General features: G+C 48.4%; 1 pseudogene; it reads left to right on the forward strand.

Annotated features, from left to right (window-relative positions):
* Window positions 1-6,595: 6,595 nt before the first annotated feature.
* LOC129839603 (E3 ubiquitin-protein ligase TRIM39-like) lies at window positions 6,596-17,217 on the forward strand (annotated as a pseudogene).
* Window positions 17,218-22,066: the final 4,849 nt, after the last annotated feature.

Genomic DNA, 22,066 nt, shown 5'->3' on the forward strand with positions numbered 1-22,066 from the left:
AGACATAAACTGATCAAGTTCCACAGACATGTGACTAACAGAAATGGAATAATGTGTCCCTGAACAAAGGGGGGGGGGGGGGGGGGTCAAAATCAAAAGTAACAGTCAGTATCTGGTGTGGTCACCAGCTGCATTAAGTACTGCAGTGCCTCTCCTCCTCATGGACTGCACCAGATTTGCCCGTTCTTGCTGTGAGATGTTTCCCCACATGGCAGAAAACTGACATTCCTGTCTTGCAGGAAATCACACACAGAATGAGCAGTATGGCTGGTGGCATTGTCATGCTGGAGGGTCATGTCAGGATGAGCTTGCAGGAAGGGTACCACATGAGGGAAGAGGATGTCTTCCCTGTAACGCACAGGATTGAGATTGCCTGCAATGACAACAAGCTCAGTCCGATGATGCTGTGACACACCGCCCCAGACCATGACGGACCCTCCACCTCCAAATCGATCCCACTCCAGAGTACAGGCCTCAGTGTAACGCTCATTCCTTCAACGATAAACGCGGATCCAACCATCATCCCTGGTGAGACAAAACCGCGGCTCGTCAGTAAAGAGCACTTTTTGCCAGTCCTGTCTGGTCCAGCGACGGTGGGTTTGTGCCCATACGCGACGTTGTTGCCGGTGATGTCTGATGTCTACAACAGGCCTACAAGCCCTCAGTCCAGCCTCTCTCAGCCTATTGCGGACAGTCTGAGCACTGATGGAGGGATTGTGTGTTCCTGGTGTAACTTGGGCAGTTGTTGTTGCCATCCTGTACCTGTCCGGCAGGTGTGATATTTGGATGTAACGATCCTGTGCAGGTGTTGTTACACGTGGTCTGCCACTGCGAGGATGATCAGCTGTACGTCCTGTCTCCCTGTAGCGCTGTCTTAGTCATCTCACAGTACGGACATTGCAATTTATTGCCCTAGCTATATCTGCAGTCTTCATGCCTCCTTGCAGCATGACTAAGGCACATTCACGCAGATGAGCACGGACCCTGGGCATTTTTCTTTTGGTGTTTTTCAGAGTCAGTAGAAAAGCGTCTTTAGTGTCCTAAGTTTTCATAACTGTGACCTTAATTGCCTCCTGTCTGTAAGCTGTTAGTGTCTTAACGACCACTCCACATGTTCCTTAATTGTTTATGGTTCATTGAACAAGCATGGGAAACAGTGTTTAAACCCTTTACAATGAAGATCTGTGAAGTTATTTGGATTTAAGAATTATCTTTGAAAGACAGGGTCCTGAAAAAGGGGCGTTTCTTTTTTTGCTGAGTTTAGCCGTCGGTGTCTATTTCAGAACCAAGGACAGCGACCAAACTCTACATCCATTCGGATGCAACAGTGACACCCAGTGGTCACTTGTTGAACGGTGAACATGGATTCGCTTCGTAATAACGACATTCCCTTATACTATACTGCAATGTTGCTTCATTAGTAATTGTTTATTGTTTACATATGCATCCAGAACACACTGAGTTGTCCTCTATTAAGGTAAGAAGTTAGTGGTTTGATTAACTATAAACCTGCAAACTGACACTGAATTTGTGGCATTTCATCGAGAGAAGATAAAGTAAGTCATTGAGCTGCTCAAATCGCTGAATGTGAAACTATCATCAGAATTGAATCTGACACACAATAAGCTATAAGACTACACTACACGTTACCCGTGGGCCCGGAATGGGCCGAGGTATAAAAAGAAGCACCATAAAGGAGAGAAAATTATATTCAGTCACATCACAAGTCCCATCACACTTTCCAGCTCTCTGAATCACTGGTGCGGTGGAGCAAAAATCAGCACAGAGCGAGTCAGTGTGAGAGCAGATCTGTAGAGGCCCAAATGGAGATGACAGAAAAGAGAAATCTCCAGCCCAGTCGTGCATGAGAGAGAGACACTGATGTGTCATTTTGACTGACAGGCAGCACATTGGCCCTCCAAATGAAGGTACAGTATCACTGGTTCAGGGACTCTCTGTCTTGGTCGGTTCTCAGTCTGTTGTGAGGAAAACACTATTGTAAATTCCTGTGCGTTTCGGTAGAGAGTGTAAAATCATAATAACAGGTTTCCCTAATTCACAAGATTTTACACTCTCTACCGAAATGCACAGGAAGGGAATTCACTTTCCATATTGGGCGGCAGCCTCCTGTGGCTGAGCATGTGTTGCTTCCAGCCTGTCAGAAATGGATAACAAAATATAATTCTATTCTATTCTTTCCATGTCCCCTGCAAATTCTTGTGGATGTTTGCGCGCACACACACACACACACACACACACACGCGCACGCACGCACGCACGCACGCACGCACACGCACACGCACACGCACGCGCACGCGCACACCTCCATCAACGAGAAAAAAGATCAATACAGTCTAAATATCATTCTGTCACAGACATACAGTCATTTGCTCTGCAGTGGCACGGGGCTCCACTCCTCACAGTGGGCACAAATAACCCTGAGGCACGTAGTGTTATGGCTAAACTTGCTCCATGTACAGTTCTGCACCATAGTGGATCCAACCCAATGTTCAGTACCTGCTGTCAGCATCACGTGTAGTTTATGGATGTTGCAGTGCTCAAACTAGAGTCAATGTTCCACTCATTCTGGTACTCAACGCACAATGGAAACCGTCAGTATAGCCGCAGACTGTGCACGAGTGTATAAAGCCCTGGTCCTTGTCAGAGTGTTATACATGAGGGATGTATAACACTGTGAAATCAGCGTAACTGATGTCATCCATATACCATGTCAACGGACTGTAACAGTAGGTAGACAGAGACAGGAGGGGGTATGGTGCCAGCATCAGTAACAGAGAGAAAGAAGCCATTTCATTTCTCTAGCTTAAAAAAAAAGTGATCTGGTTTCTGATGACACAAGTCGTTTGTGTTCCGGTACCAAGGGGAACAAAGCCTATGAAATAATATTAGTCTGGTGGAGGATGGTAACTCACTAACTTGCAGTTGGCTAGATTGTAGGCTTCTGGACAGGGCTGATAACATAACCCTGTGTTGAAAAGGAGAAGCTGTTTGCGTGGTGAAAAAGGAGAGTGAATTGATTTGTGTCAAAGGCTTCCTCGCTTCTCGTTAGGTTTGATTTGAACAAAGAGCATGAACACAGGCCATGCAGAACGTAATTTTAAATCAGTTGTTTTGCCAGCTAATGAGGACAGTTGAGGTGAGGTCAATGCTGTTGGCTGGGGATATTTCCTCTGTTTTGAATAATACGCTATGATCACATACTCTACTGCCTATCAGGATAAGGTAAGACCCAGATGCAGACCGTGTCGAAGTAACAATATTTATTACAGCAACAGGGGAGAAGGTACAGGACAGCAGTCAGGCACAGGGGCAGGCAGAGTGGTCAGGCGGGCGGGCTCAGGGTCAGGCAAGGGGGGGGAGGCTCCTGGGTGGCGCAGTGGTCTAGTCTGTGCCACCAGAGACTCTGGGTTTGCGCCCAGTCTCTGTCGCACCCGGCCACGACCGGGAGGTCCGTGGGGCGACGCACAATTGGCCAAGCGTCGTCCGGGTTAGGGAGGGTTTGGCCGGTAGGGATATCCTTGTCTCATCGCGCTCCAACGACCCCAGTGGCGGGCCGGGCGCAGTGCGCGCTAACCAAGGTCGCCAGGTGCACGGTGTTTCCTCCGACACATTGGTGCGGCTGGCTTCCGGGTTGGATGCGCGCTGTGTTAAGAAGCAGTGCGGCTTGGTTGGGTTGCGTTTCGGAGGACGCATGGCTTTCAACCTTCGTCTCTCCCGAGCCCGTACGGGAGTTGTAGCGATGAGACAAGATAGTAACTACTAACAATTGGATACCACGAAAATTGGGGAGAAAAGGGGGGCTAAAAACAATAAAAAATAAAAATAAATGTTTAAGACAGGCAAGGGTCAAAACCAGGAGGACGAGAAGAGAGAGACTGGGGAAAAGCAGGCGCTGAACACAAAAAACACAAAAAACACTGGTTGACTTGACAAACAAGACGAACTGGCAACAGACAAACAGAGAACACCGGTATAAAAACACAGGAGATAATAGAGAAGACGGGCGACACCTGGAGGGGGTGGAGACAACCACAAAGACAGGTGAAACAGATCAGGGTGTGACACTGCCAATGTTACCGATCTAATTGAATTCACAATGGCGCCTTAAGGAACACTACAGGTAGGAATGTACTGTCACTGCTGAAATACTTTTCCATGGTATGTTAATCCTGTAAATATGAACCATACAGGAGAGGGGAATTATGAGAAACAGATTGTAAATCTAGTATAGCATTTATAGGCAAGAGTACACACATGATCCATATGTCCATGTTATGGCTTGGGAGCTAGCTAGTTGACAAACGGAGCACTTCAAGTAGCTTTGATTCTGGGCTCAATGCAAAGCCAAACCTAGCTCAACTCAGCTCAGCTCACCCAAGTTTAGGACTCCTCAGCCCAAACAGGACACCAATAAGATTCAGGCTGCATCTCAATAGTCTTCTACTTGTGTCCTTCACATTTACCTGCGCTAATCTGAACAGAGGATGAAAGCAACGTGGATCCGATCAGGTGAGTACTGTTCCCTGTCCAGTCCTTTGTGATGGAGTAAAGGTTACACAGGAAGAGCAAAAAGAAGCCTATTTTAAACAATCAGTTTCACTTCTCGTCCTCCTCTTCTCCTTGGCTAATTGGGTGTCCGAGAGTCGAGATAAACAAACAAAAACAATTAATTAAGGCTGAACTGTAACTGAAAAAAAGAAGCTAATGAATAATCGTTAATCATTCTGGCTGTGTCCCAAATGGCATCCTATTCCGTATACGGTGCACTATTTTGACCTGGATCCATAGGGCTCTGGTCAGAAGTAGTGCCCTAAAGAGTGAATAGGGTGCTATCTGGGACACACTCTCTGTTCCCTCCTAACCGACCGTTCTATCGTTTCTCATTGCAACAGCTTTTTATTCCAATTAGCAATCCCTTTCTTTGGACTAACGGATGTAAAAAGAGGGGGGAGCGATGCAGTCAAATGGAGGGATGAAGGGAATCGGCGGAGAAGAGAGATCAGACTTAACAATGACGGACATTGACCTATCTGTAATGAATGAGGGGAATCAGTGGGAGGAGCAAACCATTTTATTTCTATTTTTTTCCTGTGTCGGAGGTTTGATTTTATTGCGTGTCTGTGTGTGTGTGTACATGAACATTCAAGAGGTGTTCTCAATCTCGGGTGTAATAAACATGCAAATACTTCCCTCTCATCTCAATTTGACACTTTTACACAGAGGAGTAGCCTACTGCTCCAATGGCACGCATACACACCACACACACACGTTGGTACCAGCATGGTAGAGTTCATCTCTCTCAGTGGCTGAGCAGTGGTCTGTTTTATGAGTGACAGTCACACACAGGCGTCCTGTCGTCTCCATGCTGTGTGTGACAAAGATGGCAGTTGGAAGACAGGGGATGACACCTCTACTACGTCTCCTCTGAAATGAACCAACCAACCAATCTCTTCCACAATTCAGATTTCCCTACGCAGGTTGAGGGTTGGAACAATACAACAAGGCTGGGATATGACACTGAGGTAGGTATGTCTTTTTTTTTTTTTTTTTTTTTTTTTTTAATTTATCCCCTTTTCACCCCAATTTTCGTCGTATCCAATCGCTAGTAATTACTATCTTGTCTCATCGCTACAACTCCCGTACGGGCTCGGGAGAGACGAAGGTCGAAAGCCACGCGTCCTCCGAAGCACAACCCAACCAAGCCGCACTGCTTCTTAACACAGAGCGCCTCCAACCCGGAAGCCAGCCGCACCAATGTGTCGGAGGAAACACCGTGCACCTGGCCCCCTTGGTTAGCGCGCACTGCGCCCGGCCCGCCACAGGAGTCGCTGGAGCGCGATGAGACAAGGATATCCCTACCGGCCAAACCCTCCCTAACCCGGACGACGCTAGCCCAATTGTGCGTCGCCCCACGGACCTCCCGGTCGCGGCCGGCTGCGACAGAGCCTGGGCGCGAACCCAGAGACTCTGGTGGCGCAGCTAGCACTGCGATGCAGTGCCCTAGACCACTGCGCCACCCGGGAGGCTGAGGTAGGTATGTCAATCACACACACACACACACACACACACACACACACACACACACACACACACACACACACACACACACACACACACACACACACACACACACACACACACACACACACACACACACACACACACAACAATCAAATCAAAATCTCTCTCAGGTACTGGCATCTGCTCTGCTCTGCCCTCACACACCTAATAACAGATGTATTTTACATGGCGCTTTTCATTACAACCAGAATCTCAAAGATTCTTATTACATGTGATGCAGGAAGTCTTTTAACAGGAAGTCTTTTAGCAGGTCAAGTTAAACTTAGTGCAGCGCGGTAACATTGGGCACTCAGTAACTGCTGTTTATTTGCCTGTAGTTCAAAACCAAAACAAGGTTCACGACACAGGAATTTGAATGAATCTCAACATCTTAGCGCAGATACTGGAATATAGATAATGACATTCCACTAAACTGTAGCGCTGATAACAAACAGGGTGAGTCTTTCAAAGTAAACTCTGCTTGACATTCCAGAAGAGCGAGGCAAGTGTGAAAATGGCTTGCAAAGTGTCTCTCCCCATTGAGGAGTTCTCCTGTCCTGTGTGCTGGGACATCTTCAGAGATCCTGTCGTCATGTCGTGTTGACACAGCTTCTGTGAAGCCTGTCTGCAGGAGTTCTGGAAAGAGAGCGGATCTCAGGAGTGTCCCGTCTGCAGGAGAAGATCCTCAAAGTATGAGCCTCCTAATGACCTGTCTCTAAAGAACCTGTGTGAAGCCGTCTTGACAGGAAAGGAGTCCGAGAGCTTCAGCAGGGTCTGAGGTGCTCTGCAGTCGGCACTGTGAGAAACTCAGGCTCTTCTGTCGGGAGGATGAACAGGCTATCTGTTCGGTGTGTCATGATTCAAGGAAACACAAAGGTCATGACTGCGTTGCCATAGACGAAGCTGCAAAAGATCATAAGGTAGGCAACATGTGGTCATTTTAAAAGTCTCCCCAACATTTATATATTTGGAAGAGGGAATTACTTATTAAACTATGGATGTAGGGCTCTATTCAATCTGTATCGCTGAAGTGTTGCAGATAGCGCAATAGCAATGTAAAGATTATTTCCATTTGCGCGTTCGCCAACGCCTTTACATTTCAATCACGCTGTAACACCGAACTTCCTCGATACGGATTGAATAGAGCCTTTGGTCTAATCTGTACGCTGATAGGTTTTACTTAAATTATAGAAGGAAGTCCCAGAGTGCACTGAAGTCATTGCAGGAGAAACTGAAGATCTTGAAAGAAGTCAAGCTCGCCTGTGATAAAACAGCCCAGCATATCAAGGTGAGAATGATGAGTGCCGCAACAGACCCACCCGGAAGCGGGAACTATGGGATTTTCATTCTAAATGATCCCACTCACTCTTTAACAACGACATGACTTACCCTCGAGCCAGGGCTAACGCTAGAGGATTCTTTTGTGTGTTTTGTGGGCTGAGAGAGATGGCTTTTGAAATCAAATGGTATTTATCACATGCACCAAATTCAACTGGTGTAGACCTTACAGGCTGACTACACCGCTCGTGTCGCGCGCGCGGGAGTTGCAAAATAAATGTCGAAGTCTATATTATTCAATAATTGCCCCCACACTGCTCGCTCGCGCGCGCCAACGGATCTTGAAAGATAAAAACGACAGCGGTAATATTTTCTGAGATGTAATTCTATTGTGTCTCCGGACTCCGGCACAGCACACAGAGAAGCAGATTACGAAAGAGTTTGAGAAGCTTCACCGGTTCCTACGAGATGAAGAGGCCAGCCAGGATAGCTGGCCTGGAAAAGAGAAGAGGTGGAAAGGAGTTGGAAGATGAAGACGTAGATTGAGAAGACGGTCAAAGAGATGTCTTCTCTTTCAGACAGTATCACGGCCGTAGAGAACAAACAGAGCTGAAGGCGGCTCGTTCTTACAGGTGAAGTTTTTTTACACTATAAACTATAGAAATACTGTATTTTTGTGTTACAGGTGTATTGCAAAATTGCATTATATCATCGTATATGAACATGCATCATCATACATTCATTTTGTTAAAAACGTAGCCTGTTTTCTCATTCCTCTGCAGACCTACCAGTGAAACACGGTGAAAAGGTACTGTAAGTTATCTCCCTCCTCTCTCTTCTCTGTGGTTCTGAAGCCGACCCCACAGCAGCACTGACTCCTGAATGTTCTTCCAGAGCCCAGTGCACGCTGCCGGATCCACAGCTAGTCTCAGGAGGGCTGATAGACGTGGCCAAACAGCTGGGCAATCTGTCCTACAAAGTCTGGGGGAAGATGCAGGGGATTGTTCAATACGGTGAGTAATTGCTTACAGAAAAATACATTTATGATCCCTGATAAGTTAGTGGGTCTGATTTTATGTTAAATATTTCAAATTGTCCTGTGTGGCTCAGTTGGTAGAGCACGATGTTTGCAGCGCTAGGATTGGGGGTTTGATTCCCAGTACCACCCATACAGACATGCACACCCATACAGACATGCACACCCATACAGACATGCACACCCATACAGACATGCACACCCATACAGACATGCACACCCATACAGACATGCACACCCATACAGACATACACACCCATACAGACATACACACCCATACAGACATGCACACCCATACAGACATGACTAAGTTGCTTTGGATAAAAGTGTCTGCTAAATGACATTAAAACATTGTTGTCTCTGTTCAGCTCCTGTGATTCTGGACCCCAACCCTGCCAACCCCTATCTTATCCTGTCTGAGGATCTAACCAGTGTGAGAGGTGGTGACACTGCAGCTTCCTGACAACCCACAGAGGTTTGGCTATGCAGGCGTTAGGGGTTCTGAGGGTTTCAACTCAGCGACAAACAGCTGGGACGTTGAGGTTGGGAACACTTTTGGTTTGTAGGTGTGGCCCCTGACTTTGTCAGTAATCATGATATATGGGATGACATCTGGGGTGTTTTGCATACTTTTGATATATACGTAGTAATATCCCCAGATGAGTATGATAATGAGTCTCATCATATAGTGAGTCAGGACTCCCGGAAGATCAGAGTACAGGAACAGAGGAGAGCTGACATTCTCTGATCCTGATAATAACACACACCTACTTACAATGCCTCTCATTTTCACTGATCCGCTCGTTCCAGTATTTCATGCATACAGCAAGCTAAAGAGCCTACCAGTGAAGGCCTCTAACAGTGGAACAGCACAGTTAAAGTTGACACCACCTCAGTCTGTAATTATATACAGTATAATATACCACAATCTCCATCTGTTGAAAAATCTTGCTTCAAGGAATCTTTAATAAAACCATCGATCTCCAAAATGGTCCGTTTTTCTACATTTCCAACAAACTAACTGCTGCGGTGCTGCAATCGACAGGATACAGCGACGGTGCAGTCAGTGTGTTGACTGGAGGGCTGAGGGGACAAGGGACCAGAGGGGCCACACAGGCCCCAGGATGAGACAGTGACTGATGGGTCCGCAGGCCCACGGCGTAACAGAGGGTCAGAAGGGAAACATAGAGGGCAAGTCCCCTTGGAAAGACCAAATCTATCTAATACACAATGTGATCTAAAGACACACACAGACAAAAGTAACTAACCGACCTTCGCACCCTCCCTCACAGAAACACACACAGACAGCCCTTTTCCAACAGTGGTCGCACACACTCTCTCACATCCAATCTTCCTCTGTAATAGCAACTGCTCATTCATTGCAGTCCAACAGTGGGCCAGCCTGAGACTCCCGTCTAGAAGGAGGAGTAGCATCACCAAGTGGACAGCCTGAGACTCTAGTCTAGAAGGAAGAGTAGCATCACCAAGTGGACAGCTTGAGACTCCAGTCTAGAAGGAGGAGTAGCATCACCAAGTGGACAGCCTGAGACTCCAGTCTAGAAGGAGGAGTAGCATCACCAAGTGGACAGCCTGAGACTCCAGTCTAGAAGGAGGAGTAGCATCACCAGGTGGACAGCCTGAGACTCCCGTCTAGAAGGAGGAGTAGCATCACCAGGTGGATAGCCTGAGACTCCCGTCTAGAAGGAGGAGTAGCATCACCAGGTGGACAGCCTGAGACTCCCGTCTAGAAGGAGGAGTAGCATCACCAAGTGGACAGCCTGAGACTCCCGTCTAGAAGGAGGAGTAGCATCACCAGGTGGACAGCCTGAGACTCCCGTCTAGAAGGAGGAGTAGCATCACCAGGTGGACAGCCTGAGACTCCCGTCTAGAAGGAGGAGTAGCATCACCAAGTGGACAGCCTGAGACTCTAGTCTAGAAGGAGGAGTAGCATCACCAAGTGGACAGCCTGAGACTCCAGTCTAGAAGGAGGAGTAGCATCACCAAGTGGACAGCCTGAGACTCCAGTCTAGAAGGAGGAGTAGCATCACCAAGTGGACAGCCTGAGACTTCAGTCTAGAAGGAGGAGTAGCATCACCAGGTGGACAGCCTGAGACTCCAGTCTAGAAGGAGGAGTAGCATCACCAGGTGGATAGCCTGAGACTCCCGTCTAGAAGGAGGAGTAGCATCACCAGGTGGACAGCCTGAGACTCCCGTCTAGAAGGAGGAGTAGCATCACCAGGTGGACAGCCTGAGACTCCTGTCTAGAAGGAGGAGTAGCATCACCAGGTGGACAGCCTGAGACTCCCGTCTAGAAGGAGGAGTAGCATCACCAAGTGGACAGCCTGAGACTCCCGTCTAGAAGGAGGAGTAGCATCACCAGGTGGACAGCCTGAGACCCCCGTCTAGAAGGAGGAGTAGCATCACCAGGTGGACAGCCTGAGACTCCCGTCTAGAAGGAGGAGTAGCATCACTAGCTGGACAGCCTGAGACTCCCGTCTAGAAGGAGGAGTAGCATCACCAGGTGGACAGCCTGAGACTCCCGTCTAGAAGGAGGAGTAGCATCACCAAGTGGACAGCCTGAGACTCCCGTCTAGAAGGAGGAGTAGCATCACCAGGTGGACAGCCTGAGACTCCCGTCTAGAAGGAGGAGTAGCATCACCAAGTGGACAGCCTGAGACTCCCGTCTAGAAGGAGGAGTAGCATCACCAGGTGGACAGCCTGAGACTCCCGTCTAGAAGGAGGAGTAGCATCACCAGCTGGACAGCCTGAGACTCCCGTCTAGAAGGAGGAGTAGCATCACCAGCTGGACAGCCTGAGACTCCCGTCTAGAAGGAGGAGTAGCATCACCAGGTGGACAGCCTGAGACTCCCGTCTAGAAGGAGGAGTAGCATCACCAGGTGGACAGCCTGAGACTCCTGTCTAGAAGGAGGAGTAGCATCACCAGGTGGACAGCCTGAGACTCCCGACTAGAAGGAGGAGTAGCATCACCAGGTGGACAGCCTGAGACTCCAGTCTAGAAGGAGGAGTAGCATCACCAGGTGGACAGCCTGAGACTCCCGTCTAGAAGGAGGAGTAGCATCACCACCAAGTAGACAGCCTGAGACTCCCGTCTAGAAGGAGGAGTAGCATCACCAGGTGGACAGCCTCTCACATCCCACTGTTTATTCAGAGCTCCGGCTCCCTTCCAATCCCACCCCACTCACAGTCAGAGTCATAATGAGATGAATGCCGGGATATGCTGCAGTGAGGCCCACAGGGTGGAAGCAGGGGGATTTCCCCTGTCAATCAGAGTTGTATTACTTATGGAAAGCAAGGGAGTTTTTGTTTGGTGTCTGCAGTGCACGTTGGGTTTTGGGTGAGTATTCCTCTGAGTGCCTGTACTCTGTCCATCCATGTTCTGATGCTGTGGCCATTCCCTGACACCGTGCCACACCTAATAAAAGTCTTGCCTGCTGTTGCATGGGGGCTCAGTGCTATTATCAAAGGGCAGAAGAGGAGAGGGATAAGGAGAGAGGGAGAGAAAGAGACGGAGAAAGAGAGGGGGGGAGAGAGAAATATGGATGGAGAGATGAAGTAACAGCTTTTGGAGCCAGAGCAATCTGAGCTGAAAATGAGCATTTTACCTCATTGAGAGGATTCCTGCTTTCTCATGCTGGGCACACACATCCTTATCTTTCAGCTTCAAAACTCCAGCTTGGAAAACTCTGGGGCCTTCCTCTGCTCTTCTTCCTGCAAAACTGTATCCTCATGTCCCCCCTCTGAGTTTTTCTTCGTTCCCTGCTGGGACATGAAAGTAACATTTAAGACATGTTAAATAGCTTATATAGCATAGCTCTAGCCTGGTTCCAGATCCATTTGTGCTACCATAGGAGTTGGCAATACCATAGAAATAGAATCTATAGAAGGGGCTTGGAACCCATAAACCTGGCAATTTGTCTGGTACACTCACAATGGCTTACAGCATAATTTACTTTAATAGGCACCCCCGTTCTATAGATTATATTTCTATGGGCAATACAGCACAAAGGATCTGGGATTGGACAACCCTTAGCTAGCCCGGAGGTGGAAATGGGAATAGGAGGACTGATGCTATCTGGTTTTCAATGTAACAATAAAAAGCCATAGCAAAATCAATTGAGGTTTATTGAGGCTGGTGATGTACTTTAAGGTCAAAGAGGGACGATGGAATCCTACTCTTTACACGGCAATATCCTGTAGACAGAGATGCTGTTTACTTCCAGGCAGAAAAACACAACTTTTCTTTCATTTTCTACGTATCTTTCATTTGTGATGATATAAGTTGTTGAATAACAATATACTTAAACTACACTATTCAACCTCGTTTTAAAAGTAACTGGAGTTGGTAGCGTCCCATGTTATGCTCTATGTCTTCGGTGGTGGCTTGCCGCCCAACGTGAGGGGGTTGCCTGCCGGGCAGAGCGAGACACTGTGCCTGAATTGTCTACGAATATCAGAGGGATGACGGTGTCCTAAATAGGACAAATGGTGGTGGGTCCCGCGGAGGCAGTGATGTGTTAAGCGCAGGCATTGTTGGTGGGAGGGTGTGGGGCAGACTGGATTAAACCCATGAATCATCATTGGATCTAGTCTGCGTCCCAAATGGACCCTGTTCCCTATATAGGGCATTACTTTTGACCAGGGCCCATCACAACCGGTGCACTAAATGTGAGTGTGATTGTGACTCATCCTGGACACACTCTCTCTCTCTCTTGGAGTCACACCTCTGTTTGTTTATACCACAGTGTATAAATGGGACAATTTCATCCTGGCTCCTTAGCCACGCAGTCAGAAGGACACTCATGAATCTCCATAGCCACAAACAGCTCTCTCCGGTTAGGATTCACATTCACGATGTAGTGGTGGGAAAATGACTTAATGTGTCACATTCAAGCAGATACATACAGGGTGGTAAAATATATATATGCTCCATGCCAGAGTAATGGGCGGGTGTTTTAGAGAGGGAGGGGGGAGAGTCAGAGAGAGAGAGGGGGGAGAGTCAGAGAGAGCGAGAGAGGGGGGGGGAGTCAGAAAGACAGTCAGAGAGGGGGGAGAGTCAGAGAGAGAGAGCGAGTGGGGGGAGAGTCAGAGAGAGGGGGAGAGTCAGAGAGAGGGGGAGAGTCAGTGCGAAAGAGGGCGGGGGTGTGTCAGAGAAAAAGCGAGCGGGGGAGAGTCAGAGAGAGAGATGGGGGAGAGTCAGAGAGAGAGATGGGGGAGAGTCAGAGATCGAGAGAGCGGGGCAGAGTCAGAGAGAGAGAGAGAGAGCGGGGAAGTGTCAGAGAGAGAGAGCGGGGGAACGGGGGAGAGTCAGAGAGAGAGAGGGGGAGAGTCAGAGAGAGAGAGGGGGGAGAGTCAGAGAGAGAGAGGGGGGAGAGTCAGAGAGAGAGGGGGAGAGTCAGAGAGAGAGCGGGGGAGAGTCAGAGAGAGAGCGGGGGAGAGTCAGAGAGAGAGCGGGGGAGAGTCAGAGAGAGAGAGAGAGAGAGAGCGGGGAAAAGTCAGAGAGAGAGAGAGCGGGGGAGAGTCAGAGAGAGAGAGCTGGGGAGAGTCAGAGAGAGAGAGAGCGGGGGAGAGTCAGAGAGAGCGGGGGAGAGTCAGAGAGAGAGAGCGGGGGAGAGTCAGAGAGAGAGAGAGCGGGGGAGAGTCAGAGGGAGAGATGGGGGAGAGTCAGAGAGAGAGAGCAGGGGAGAGTCAGAGAGAGAGAGAGCGGGGGAGAGTCAGAGAGAAATGGGGAGAGTCAGAGAGAGAGCGGGGGAGAGTCAGAGAGAGCGGGGGAGAGTCAGAGAGAGAGAGCGGGAGAGTCAGAGAGGGGGGAGAGTCAGAGAGAGAGAGCGAGTAGGGGGAGAGTCAGAGAGTCAGAGAGAGGGGGAGAGTCAGTGCGAGAGAGGGTGGGGGAGTGTCAGAGAGAGAGAGAGCGGGGGAGAGTCAGAGAGAGAGGGGGGAGAGTCAGAGATCGAGAGAGGGGGGAGAGTCAGAGATCGAGAGAGAGAGAGAGCGGGGGAGTGTCAGAGAGAGAGCGAGCGGGGGAGAGTCAGAGAGAGAGATGGGGGAGAGTCAGAGAGAGAGAGGGGGGAGAGTCAGAGAGAGAGCGGGGGGAGTCAGAGAGAGAGAGGGGGGAAGTCAGGGAGAGAGAGGGGGGAGTCAGAGAGAGAGGGGGGAGTCAAAGAGAGAGAGCGAACGGGGGAGAGTCAGAGAGAGAGCGAGCGGGGGAGAGTCAGAGAGAGAGAGCAGGGGAGAGTCAGAGAGAGAGAGCAGGGGAGAGTCAGAGAGAGCGAGCGGGGGAGTGTCTGAGAGAGAGCGAGCGGGGGAGAGTCAGAGAGAGAGAGCGGGGGAGAGTCAGAGAGAGAGAGAGCGGGGGAGAGTCAGACAGAGAGAGAGCGGGGGAGAGTCAGAGAGAGAGATGGGGAGAATCAGATAGAGAGCGGGGGAGAGTCAGAGAGAGAGAGAGCAGGGGAGAGTCAGAGAGAGAGAGAGCGGGGGAGAGTCAGAGAGAGAGAGAGCGGGGGAGAGTCAGAGAGAGAGAGAGCGGGGGAGAGTCAGAGAGAGAGAGAGCGGGGGAGAGTCAGAGAGAGAGCGGGGGAGAGTCAGAAAGAGGGGGGAGAGTCAGAGATAGAGAGAGCAGCGGAGAGTCAGAGAGAGAAATGGGGGAGAGTCAGAGAGAGAGAGGGGGGAGAGTCAGAGAGAGAGAGTGGGGAGAGTCAGAGAGAGTTGCGGGGAGAGTCAGAGAGAGAGAGGGGGGTGAGTCAGAGAGAGAGCGGGGGAGAGTCAGAGAGAGTGGGGGAGAGTCAGAGAGAGAGCGCGGGAGAGTCAGAGAGAGGCGGGGAGAGTCAGAGAGAGAGCGGGGGAGAGTCAGAGAGAGAGCGGGGGAGAGTCAGAGAGAGAGGCGGGGAGAGTCAGAGAGACCGGGGGAGAGTCAGAGAGAGAGCGGGGGAGAGTCAGAGAGAGAGGCGGTAGAGAGAGGCGGGGAGAGTCAGAGAGAGAGGCGGGGAGAGTCAGAGAGAGAGGCAGGGAGAGTCAGTGAGAGACGGGGGAGCGTCAGAGAGACAGGGGGGAGAGTGTAGCCTGTATAGCGCCCATAAAGATGATAGAAACATCCAGCCCTCTTCTCCCTCAGCTCCACACTCCATCATTTATTTAGTTACGGTGAAGTGTCACCACCAGTTTCTCACTTTGAATGTGATTGGCTATGACATGCACAGGCTGCTATGCCACCGTTGCCGCCATGCCAGCTGAATACTTATGTCCCCCCTTAATTGCCTGTAACAACACAGATGGGGGGAAAAACAGTGGAAAACTCGAAATAACAGAATGCCATGGGAGTTCCCCTCATCTGAGAAAGTTAGCGGGAATGAGTCAGCGGTGTTCCCTGATCCCGAGGTCGCTCACGCTGGGAACGTGTGATCTCATGCCAGCGGTAGGTGAATCGGAAAGACGAACAAGTGAGGAGATGACGACACAGGACCCTAGAAGAAGACCAACAAGAGTCCCCTTTAACAGACTTTAAAGCAGCGGGGCATCTGTGAGTCTGGCTGAATCAAAGCCTGTGTTAAAGACCCACTCTCTGATATTTCCAGCTGGTTTTGATCATTTAAATGACGTTAAACTCATTCCATGGAGGGCAAAGTGTCTGTGGGTTTTTGCGCCGCCCTTGTACTTGATTGATGAATTAAGGTCACTAATTAGTAAGGAACTCCCCTCACCTGGTAGTCTAGGTCTTAGACAAAAGCAAAAACCCAAAACCTGCAAACACTCGGCCCACCATGGAATGAGTTTGACACCCTTGATTTAAATGAATGGTATATAGGCCTACCCATTGAGGAGTGGGTCTTTAAAAGGAGGGTGGCAGAAATATCAGAAATAAGATAAGTGACTTTTAACCGACGTGTCAGAAAATAGCCTTCAACAGGTTGTCAGGGTGACACCATTGGAAGGGCATTTCTGACATTTCTGTCTCCAAACGCTTGGAGGCATTTTGATTGGCCGTAATGATCAGCCTAATAGGAGGGAATATCCAAGCAGAGGAACATCTCCTGGATCGAAGCCAAGTCCATTTCAATTTGGGTGTCACCTTGGCAAGCACGGAGCTCAAAGTCAAACTCAAACATGACTCAACATAACGACTTCAAGTGAATATATAGTAAACACACACTTGCAGAAATGTAGTAGAATTCACAAAATGGGCAGGTTATTAAGCTTAAGCAAAGCATGAAAATAATAGTATAGATTAATGGGAGCGTATAAGTAATACTTATATTCATAACGCTCTTCTTCAAACGATCTTCTCACGTTGAAGGTTAGGGAGACGCTATGTGTTTAGCTAGTTACATCACGCTATCATAGGCTATGCCGCTATGATATTAGGCTATCAAATAATGACATGCGGCTAGCTAGCTAACGTAGCTAGCTAGCTATAAACAAAACTTAGCTACTTACCAACACACTAGTCTCAGTTTTGACGGTTGACAAGCCAAATAGAAACTAGTCGGATGTAATCCACATTGATGTAATCCTCTCCCAACGTTTGTTGAACAACTTTATGGCAGCTACAGCCCATTATCACTAGAGTAGCTATTTCCTGATACTAGAGTAGCTATTTCCTGAAGGACAAGTACTAGCCACATGTTGTCTGGGGAAGAGGTTCCAGTGGGCAAATTGGTTTTGTGTGACCCGGTGCCCCAGGTGGGCAGGGTTTGCTCATGTTCGACCATTCCACTGGTCCTCCTACGGAGAGGACTCTGCCCACCCAGGGCATCGAGGCATGCAAAGCGAACTCGCCCAGGCTTTTCACAGAAAACACGTTGCCATAACGTGTTAACAGGTCAAAAATGGGCATGAATTGTTGTCATAATTGTAATCCAAACCAAACCCTCAAGTAAGTCTGAATAAACTCTATTATGGAGACTGACTTTATGACCAAAATTATCCTATGTACATTTGTAGCCAACTTTGACACTAGAATTAGCGTTTCTTACTCATATCGATGCCACATGGGCAGTGTAAATCCAGAGAAGTCGGCCTTAAGGGGCAGTTTACCTTTAATGAATTCAACTTGGGGAGAGCGGTGGGTTCTGACGTGTGGCGAACCTGTGAGTTGCACCACACGGGCATGATGGCTGGCACACCCCACTGCCAACAACCACGGGTCACCTCCATTAAACACCCATCCATCAGTTGTCAGGGGAGAGGAGGTCAAAAATCTTTCGCTTACTTTGTATTATCATGTGTATGTCAACCATTTGGAGGTTTCTTACTTAGCATCTCTGGACCTTGGGAATGTTCTTGGGGAGGAGAGTCAGTGGTCATTTCTTACAGTGGCTGTGGTATCTGTGTTAATTCAGTTGAGTGGTTTCATTTAGCTTCTGCCGCAGTTCAATATATCAGCATATTGGAGACAAAGGGGTTTGCCAGAGACAGGAGAGGATGACATTCTATTTTCAGACAGGCTAAACAGTCAGGATACAACAGAATAAGTCAATACTTGACCTGATGTGGTGACAACAGTTACAGACACTAGCTAGAGACAGTCTAGTCTGTATAATATTCCTTGGTCCTTCAAAGGCATTTGCAAAGCTATAGGCAGATCACAAGAAAAACATACTGTGCTGAGTGGACAACAGCTCATAATAATGGCCAGAACAGATTTAATGAGTGCATCAAACACCTGGAAACCATGTATTTGATGAGTTCGATACCATTCCACTAATTCTGATCCAGTCATTACCATGAGCCTGGTCTTCCCAATTAAGGTGCCACAAACCTCCTGTGGGGTGAACTTATTGACTCCAAAGGGATCTGCATCATGACGAAGAGTGCACCGAGGGTCTTTGCCTTGCCTGCCTGTTTCTGTATCCTGTTTAAACAGACATTAGGGCAATAACACTTAATGGCTGTGGTATTTCAGACGATTTAAGGCCCTCTCCCGGAGGAAGGACAGAGCGAGCGACGGAGCGTGGCAGAGAGCTAATTGAAGTCTCCCGACACCATTAGCACACTGCCATTGATTCAGGGAGATAGCGGAACATGTGGTGCCAGAGAGAATGCAGATGGATAACGTTTTCTTTATTAACGCACTTCCTTTTCACGGGTCAGGCCACGCATCCCTAAGCACAAAGAAAAGGACTCATTTATTAGATGAAGAATATAATGAAATGGGATGGGTCTTTGGATTGTGGTTGTGCTCTTTTCACAAATTTCACAAGCTTATAGAGAAAATATTGTTGTCTCCTTGAAATCTACCCAGATAACTGCAGTGTCAAAACCATATTTGGCAATCAATTTGATTGGTCAAATAGCAAGAAGAGACCTATGGTCAAAAGATAGCATTGGTCAAAGAGATGAATCAGGCTTGGCTCAAATGTCTTTGAATAAAGATTGACTTACTATATATACAGAGAGATGTTAGCTCTTTGTCCCTGACTCCAGGCTAATAGACTCTGACCACTGGATGGTCAGCCACATAGAAATAGAATTACTACATTGGACATTACCAAGTCAGTGCTCTGTGATGGGTACACTGGCTGCCAAATTGAGTGTACCCATGTGTGTGTGTGTGTGTGTGTGTGTGTGTGTGTGTGTGTGTGTGTGTGTGTGTGTGTGTGTGTGTGTGTGTGTGTGTGTGTGTGTGTGTGTGTGTGTGTGTGTGTGTGTGTGTGTGTGTGTGTGTGTGTGTGTGTCTGTGTGTGTGTGTGTGTGTGTGTGTGTGTACATGTGAATGTATTTGCAAGTATAAGATTGAGTTGGTGTGTGCGCGCACATGATGACTTCCTGAGTATGTATTTTGGCCCTTGGCAGGGCCTGGCAGTGGCAGTAGAGAGGAGGCTAATGAAAGCTGCTTACAGTATAATGGGAAATGTGGTCCGATAATGGAGAAGGTAATTACTGCAGTCTCAACACGGCGCAGCACTGACTGGTTAAGAATGACATTATTGATCGGCTGACGGGCCAGGAGGCAATGGGATGCAAAACAAAGAGAAAAGATTCTACAGTACACAGCTCATCAGCCTGCACTGCTTCTACCAAGGCCAAGGCACGCACAGAGACACATGCAGACACACACACAGTATCACACACACACACACACACAGTAACACACACACACACACACACACACACACACACACACACACACTCCAGCTGACTACTAGGGGCTGAGACAAGTCCATTATGCCCTAATGTGCTTGGCTGCAGAGATGGCGCTGCGTACTGACCCAGACAGGAATTCTCAGGACACTACAAACTCTGAACACATATGAGGGTCAGTGTAGACATTAGGTTTCATGGGGTGGAGAGTTGGGGGCTGAAGGGAGTAATTTGCGGGCTCAGTCCCTTGTTGTTCAACAAACGGATGAACTGACACACTCTTAAAACGTCTCTATTCACAATAAATGATCCAGAGTGCAGAAAGCAGGAAGTGCTCATCGATTTATGTGATTTTCGTTTTCACCAACTACCATACGAAAGGAACAGCGAATCTATTGATTTGGGGTTCTGTTTACTTTACAAGCGGTAGGTATGATAGATCAATACACCTGGTCTCTGTCTGTACCGGCAGGAGAGGAGGTTTTCACTGCAGTGTCTCTACTGATCCATCATCACTGTTCCACAGCCGACTCTCTCTACTCTACCTAGAGACCCCCCCCCCACCTCTTTCATTGTCTTAGCCCCCCTCATTCACTTCTTCCCTTCCTACATCGATTCCGTCTCACCCGCCAGCTTGTAAGACATTAGAATTCCTACTGTTTTTCCCATTTCTCCTGCCTGTCAGTTTTATTAGCTATCTCTCACTACAGAACTAGCCCCTGCACACACACACACACACACACACACACACACACACACACACACACACACACACACACACACACACACACACACACACACACACACACACACACACACACACACACCTGCCCCCAGCATGGGTTTGAGCCATGGCCCCTGACTTTCACACATAAATCTCCCATTCAGCCATGAGACATGTGCCTCATGTTAAATGCCAAAGGGATTCCTCCACAGCACAGGTAATTATTTATCTGGATCTATCCGCGCTCTCTCTCTCTGTGTGTGTGTGTGTGTGTGTGTGTGTGTGTGTGTGTGTGTGTGTGTGTGTGTGTGTGTGTGTGTGTGTGTGTGTGTGTGTGTGTGTGTGTGTGTGTGTGTGTGTGTGTGTGTGTGTGTGTGTGTGTGTGTGTGTGTGTGTGTGTGTGTGTGGGTGTGTGTGGGTGTATGCGTGTGTGTGTCTCATTAAAACAGAAGGCCCTGTAGCAGGCCAGTGTTGAATTAGCAGGCCACGTGGCTAGGTGCCTAAGGGAGCTTGGCTCAGACAAATCAAGTGTTATTTGTCACACGCTTGGTAAAAACAGGAGTAGACGAACAGGGACATGCTTACTTATGGGCCCTTCCCAGCAACGCTTGGCTTTATACACGAGGGACCAGTACAGAGTCAATATGCAGGGGTACGAGGTAATTGAGGTAGATGTGTACAAATGCAGATAGTCCGGGAAGCTGTTTGGTTAACTATGTAGCAGTCTTATGGCTCGGGGGTAGAAGCTGTTCAGGGTCCTGTTGGTTCCAGACTTGGTGCATCGGTGCCGTGCGGTAGCAGAGAGAACTTGGATGACTTGGATGGCTGGAGTCTGACAATGTCTGAGGACCGCCGATCAATGGACCAAGATGGGGAAGGAGAGCAGCAGTAAGGAAGGGAGAGAGAGAGAGGGAGATAGAGGGAGGGGGGGGGGGAGAGAGAAATGGAGAGGGAGTGAGACAGGGACGGAGGAGCATGGCTAAAAGGATTGATAACAAAACGCGGCCACCGAGAAATCCCCTTATTTCAGTCGGGCAGTCCTGTGGGTGCCGGAGGGAAAAGCGGAACAACAGCAGAGGTGTGGAGAGGAGGAGGAGGAGGAGAGAGGAATACAGATTAGAGAAGAGGTTTTCGGAGAGAACCGTCGCTGGTACCAGTGTCCCTGAGGTTCTGTCACTTCCACCTCCGCACATAGAGCACTGATGAAATGCTGGTTTGTCACTATATGCTCATTCTAGGGCCTATTTAATGCGCTATAAATCTACGTGCAAAATTAATAATATCCATTCATCAGCGTTGAATGCTAAGCGTTCATCTGTGACTAATAGCTTTGTAAAGCAGTATAGAAATTCAGCTCTATAGAAATGCTGTATGACTGACTGATTGATTTGAGCCGGGTTGTGACATCAACAAATTGTTCTCATTGAAGCATGACATACTACGACTTTACACCGGGGTTACAATGATTCTCATATTTCAAGCAGCTGCACAGCACTCTATAACAACTACGCCATTAAAGCAAATGGCACCCTATTCACTATGTAGTGCACTACTTTTGACCAGAACCCTATGGATCCAGATCCCTACTAAACTCAGCAAAAAAAGTAACATCCCTTTTTCAGGACCCTGTCTCTCAAAGATAATTCATACAAATCCAAATAACCTCACAGATCTTCATTGTAAAGGGTTTAAACACTGTTTCGCATGCTAGTTCAATGAACCAGAAACAAATAATGAACATGCACCTGTGGAACGGTCGTTAAGACACTAACAGCTTACAGACGGGAGGCAATTAAGGTCACAGTTATGAAAACTTAGGACACTAAAGAGGCCTTTCTACTGATTCTAAAAAA

Source organism: Salvelinus fontinalis, chromosome 40, assembly GCF_029448725.1.
Source record: "Salvelinus fontinalis isolate EN_2023a chromosome 40, ASM2944872v1, whole genome shotgun sequence".
Lineage (NCBI taxonomy): Eukaryota > Metazoa > Chordata > Actinopteri > Salmoniformes > Salmonidae > Salvelinus > Salvelinus fontinalis.